The sequence below is a fragment of the Phalangium opilio genome, unplaced genomic scaffold (genome assembly GCF_054372755.1).
Source record: "Phalangium opilio isolate 3A_F unplaced genomic scaffold, DU_Popi_V2 ptg001170l_1, whole genome shotgun sequence".
Classification (NCBI taxonomy): Eukaryota; Metazoa; Arthropoda; class Arachnida; order Opiliones; family Phalangiidae; genus Phalangium; species Phalangium opilio.
In genome coordinates, this window is record NW_028324255.1 from 5,063,517 (window position 1) to 5,069,516 (window position 6,000).

Sequence of the window (6,000 nt, forward strand, 5' to 3'; positions counted from 1 at the left end):
AAGTCAAGTTTTTTGCACAATACCTGACGAGCATTTAGGTTTTGGGCTTCCGTGGCGCAATGGTTAGCGCGTTCGGCTGTTAAGCAATAGGTTGGTGGTTCGAGCCCATCCGGGAGCGGTGTTGTGAGGTCTAAGATGTGACGTAAAAAGTCAAGGTTTTTACACAATACCTGACGAGCATTTAAATTTTGGGCTTCCTTGGCGCAATGGTTAGCGCGTTCGGCTGTTAACCAATAGGTTGGTGGTTCGAGCCCATCCGGGAGCGGTGTTGTGAGGTCTCAGATGTGACGTAAAAAGTCAAGTTTTTTGCACAATACCTGACGAGCATTTAGGTTTTGGGCTTCCGTGGCGCAATGGTTAGCGCGTTCGGCTGTTAAGCAATAGGTTGGTGGTTCGAGCCCATCCGGGAAAGGTGTTGTGGGGTCTCAAATGTAACGTACAAAGCCAAAGTTTTTCCACAATACCTGACAACCATTTAATTTCTGAGCTTCCGTGGATCAATGGTTAGCGCGTTCGGCTGTTAACCAATAGGTTGGTGGTTCGAGCCCATCCGTGAGCGGCGTTGTGTGATCTCAAATGTAACGTAGAAAGCCAAAGTTTTTCCACAATACCTGACGACCATTTAATTTTTGGGCTTCCGTGGCGCAATGGTTAGCACGTTCGGCTTTTAACCAATAGATTGGTGGTTCGAACCCATCCGGGAGCGGTGTTGTGAGGTCTCAGATGTGACGTAAAAAGTCAAGGTTTTCCACAATACCTGACAACCATTTAATTTCTGAGCTTCCGTGGCTCAATGGTTAGCGCGTTCGGCTGTTAACCAATAGGTTGGTGGTTCGACCCCATCCGGGAGCGGTGTTGTGAGGTCTCAGATGTGACGTAAAAAGTCAAGGTTTTTACATAATACCTGACGAGCATTTAACTTTTGGGCTTCCGTGGCGCAATGGTTAGCGCGTTCGGCTGTTAACCAATAGGTTGGTGGTTCGAGCCCATCCGGGAGCGGTGTTGTGAGGTCTCAGATGTGACGTAAAAAGTCAAGGTTTTTACACAATACCTAACGAGCATTTAACTTTTGGGCTTCCGTGGCGCAATGGTTAGCGCGTTCGGCTGTTAACCAATAGGTTGGTGGTTCGAGCCCATCCGGGAGCGGTGTTGTGAGGTCTCAGATGTGACGTAAAAAGTCAAGTTTTTTGCACAATACCTGACGAGCATTTAGGTTTTGGGCTTCCGTGGCGCAATGGTTAGCGCGTTCGGCTGTTAAGCAATAGGTTGGTGGTTCGAGCCCATCCGGGAAAGGTGTTGTGGGGTCTCAAATGTAACGTACAAAGCCAAAGTTTTTCCACAATACCTGACAACCATTTAATTTCTGAGCTTCCGTGGATCAATGGTTAGCGCGTTCGGCTGTTAACCAATAGGTTGGTGGTTCGAGCCCATCCGTGAGCGGCGTTGTGTGATCTCAAATGTAAGGTAGAAAGCCAAAGTTTTTCCACAATACCTGACGACCATTTAATTTTTGGGCTTCCGTGGCGCAATGGTTAGCACGTTCGGCTTTTAACCAATAGATTGGTGGTTCGAGCCCATCCGGGAGCGGTGTTGTGAGGTCTCAGATGTGACGTAAAAAGTCAAGGTTTTCCACAATACCTGACAACCATTTAATTTCTGAGCTTCCGTGGCTCAATGGTTAGCGCGTTCGGCTGTTAACCAATAGGTTGGTGGTTCGACCCCATCCGGGAGCGGTGTTGTGAGGTCTCAGATGTGACGTAAAAAGTCAAGGTTTTTACATAATACCTGACGAGCATTTAACTTTTGGGCTTCCGTGGCGCAATGGTTAGCGCGTTCGGCTGTTAACCAATAGGTTGGTGGTTCGAGCCCATCCGGGAGCGGTGTTGTGAGGTCTCAGATGTGACGTAAAAAGTCAAGGTTTTTACACAATACCTAACGAGCATTTAACTTTTGGGCTTCCGTGGCGCAATGGTTAGCGCGTTCGGCTGTTAACCAATAGGTTGGTGGTTCGAGCTCATCCGGGAGCGGTGTTGTGAGGTCTCAGATGTGACGTAAAAAGTCAAGGTTTTTACACAATACCTGACGAGCATTTAATTTTTGGGATTCCGTGGCGCAATGGTTAGCGCGTTCAGCTGTTAATCGAAAGGTTGGTGGTTCGAGCCCACCCGGGAGAGGTGTTGTGGGGTCTCAAATGTAACGTAGAAAGCCAAAGTTTTTCCACAACACCTGACAACCATTAAATTTCTGAGCTTCCGTGGCTCAATGGTTAGCGCGTTCGGCTGTTAACCAATAGGTTGGTGGTTCGAGCCCATCCGGGAGCGGTGTTGTGAGGTCTCAGATGTGACGTAAAAAGTCAAGGTTTTTACACAATACCTGACGAGCACTTAACTTTTGGGCTTCCGTGGCGCAATGGTTAGCGCGTTCGGCTGTTAACCAATAGGTTGGTGGTTCGAGCCCATCCGGGAGCGGTGTTGTGAGGTCTCAGATGTGACGTAAGAAGTCAAGGTTTTTACACAATACCTGACGAGTATTTAACTTTTGGGCTTCCATGGCGCAATGGTTAGCGCGTTCGGCTGTTAACCAATAGGTTGGTGGTTCGACCCCATCCGGGAGCGGTGTTGTGAGGTCTCAGATGTGACGTAAAAAGTCAAGTTTTTTGCACAATACCTGACGAGCATTTAGGTTTTGGGCTTCCGTGGCGCAATGGTTAGCGCGTTCGGCTGTTAAGCAATAGGTTGGTGGTTCGAGCCCATCCGGGAGCGGTGTTGTGAGGTCTCAGATGTGACGTAAAAAGTCAAGGTTTTTACACAATACCTGACGAGCATTTAAATTTTGGGCTTCCTTGGCGCAATGGTTAGCGCGTTCGGCTGTTAACCAATAGGTTGGTGGTTCGACCCCATCCGGGAGCGGTGTTGTGAGGTCTCAGATGTGACGTAAAAAGTCAAGTTTTTTGCACAATACCTGACGAGCATTTAGGTTTTGGGCTTCCGTGGCGCAATGGTTAGCGCGTTCGGCTGTTAAGCAATAGGTTGGTGGTTCGAGCCCATCCGGGAGCGGTGTTGTGAGGTCTCAGATGTGACGTAAAAAGTCAAGGTTTTTACACAATACCTGACGAGCATTTAAATTTTGGGCTTCCTTGGCGCAATGGTTAGCGCATTCGGCTGTTATCCAATAGGTTGGTGGTTCGAGCCCATCCGGGAGCGGTGTTGTGAGGTCTCAGATGTGACGTAAAAAGTCAAGGTTTTCCACAATACCTGACAACCATTTAATTTCTGAGCTTCCGTGGCTCAATGGTTAGCGCGTTCGGCTGTTAACCAATAGGTTGGTGGTTCGACCCCATCCGGGAGCGGTGTTGTGAGGTCTCAGATGTGACGTAAAAAGTCAAGGTTTTTACATAATACCTGACGAGCATTTAACTTTTGGGCTTCCGTGGCGCAATGGTTAGCGCGTTCGGCTGTTAACCAATAGGTTGGTGGTTCGAGCCCATCCGGGAGCGGTGTTGTGAGGTCTCAGATGTGACGTAAAAAGTCAAGGTTTTTACACAATACCTAACGAGCATTTAACTTTTGGGCTTCCGTGGCGCAATGGTTAGCGCGTTCGGCTGTTAACCAATAGGTTGGTGGTTCGAGCCCATCCGGGAGCGGTGTTGTGAGGTCTCAGATGTGACGTAAAAAGTCAAGGTTTTTACACAATACCTGACGAGAATTTAATTTTTGGGATTCCGTGGCGCAATGGTTAGCGCGTTCAGCTGGTAATCGAAAGGTTGGTGGTTCGAGCCCACCCGGGAGAGGTGTTGTGGGGTCTCAAATGTAACGTAGAAAGCCAAAGTTTTTCCACAACACCTGACAACCATTAAATTTCTGAGCTTCCGTGGCTCAATGGTTAGCGCGTTCGGCTGTTAACCAATAGGTTGGTGGTTCGAGCCCATCCGGGAGCGGTGTTGTGAGGTCTCAGATGTGACGTAAAAAGTCAAGGTTTTTACACAATACCTGACGAGCACTTAACTTTTGGGCTTCCGTGGCGCAATGGTTAGCGCGTTCGGCTGTTAACCAAAAGTTTGGTGGTTCGAGCCCATCCGGGAGCGGTGTTGTGAGGTCTCAGATGTGACGTAAAAAGTCAAGTTTTTTGCACAATACCTGACGAGCATTTAGGTTTTGGGCTTCCGTGGCGCAATGGTTAGCGCGTTCGGCTGTTAAGCAATAGGTTGGTGGTTCGAGCCCATCCGGGAGCGGTGTTGTGAGGTCTCAGATGTGACGTAAAAAGTCATGGTTTTTGCACAATACCTGACGGGCATTTAGCTTTTGGGCTTCCGTGGCGCAATGGTTAGCGCGTTCGGCTGTTAAACAATAGGTTGGTGGTTCGAGCCCATCCGGGAGCGGTGTTGTGAGGTCTCAGATGTGACGTAAAAAGTCATGGTTTTTGCACAATACCTGACAGGCATTTAGCTTTTGGGCTTCCGTGGCGCAATGGTTAGCGCGTTCGGCTGTTAACCAATAGGTTGGTGGTTCGAGCCCATCCGGGAGCGGTGTTGTGAGGTCTCAGAGGTGACGTAAAAAGTCAAGGTTTTTACACAATACCTGACGAGCATTTAATTTTGGGCTTCCTTGGCGCAATGGTTAGCGCGTTCGGCTGTTAACCAATATGTTGGTGGTTCGAGCCCACCCGGGAGCGGTGTTGTGTGATCTCAAATGTAACGTAGAAAGCCAATGTTTTTCCACAATACCTGACGACCATTTAATTTTTGGGCTTCCGTGGCGCAATGGTTAGCACGTTCGGCTGTTAACCAATAGGTTGGTGGTTCGAGCTCATCCGGGAGCGGTGTTGTGAGGTCTCAGATGTGACGTAAAAAGTCAAGGTTTTCCACAATACCTGACAACCATTTAATTTCTGAGCTTCCGTGGCTCAATGGTTAGCGCGTTCGGCTGTTAACCAATAGGTTGGTGGTTCGAGCCCACCCGGGAGCGGTGTTGTGGGATCTGAAATGTAACGTAGAAAGCCAAAGTTTTTGCACAATAAATGACGACCATTTAATTTTTGGGCTTCCGTGGCGCAATGGTTAGCGCGTTCGGCTGTTAACCAATAGGTTGGTGGTTCGAGCCCATCCGGGAGCGGTGTTGTGAGGTCTCAGATGTGACGTAAAAAATCAAGGTTTTTACATAATACCTGACGAGCGTTTAACTTTTGGGCTTCCGTGGCGCAATGGTTAGCGCGTTCGGCTGTTAACCAATAGGTTGGTGGTTCGAGCCCATCCGGGAGCGGTGTTGTGAGGTCTCAGATGTGACGTAAAAGTCAAGGTTTTTACACAATACCTGACGAGCATTTAACTTTTGGGCTTCCGTGGCGCAATGGTTAGCGCGTTCGGCTGTTAACCAATAGGTTGGTGGTTCGAGCCCATCCCGGAGCGGTGTTGTGAGGTCTCAGATGTGACGTAAAAAGTCAAGGTTTTTGCACAATACCTGACGAGCATTTAACTTTTGGGCTTCCGTGGCGCAATGGTTAGCGCGTTCGGGTGTTAACCAATAGGTTGGTGGTTCGAGCCCATCCGGGAGCGGTGTTGTGAGGTCTCAGATGTGACGTAAAAAGTCATGGTTTTTGCACAATACCTGACGGGCATTTAATTTCTGAGCTTCCGTGGCTCAATGGTTAGCGCGTTCGGCTGTTAACCAATAGGTTGGTGGTTCGAGCCCATCCGGAGCGGTGTTGTCAGGTCTCAGAAGTGACGTAAAAAGTCAAGGTTTTTCCACAATACCTGACGAACATTTAATTTTTGGGCTTCCTTGGCGCAATGGTTAGCGCGTTCGGCTGTTAACCGAAAGGTTGGTGGTTCGAGCCCAACCGGGAGAGGTGTTGTAGGGTCTCAGATGTAACGTAATAAGTCATAACTTATCCACAATACCTGACAACCATTTAATTTCTGAGCTTCCGTGGCTCAATGGTTAGCGCGTTCGGCTGTTAACCAATAGGTTGGTGGTTCGAGCCCATCCGGGAGCGGTGTTGTGA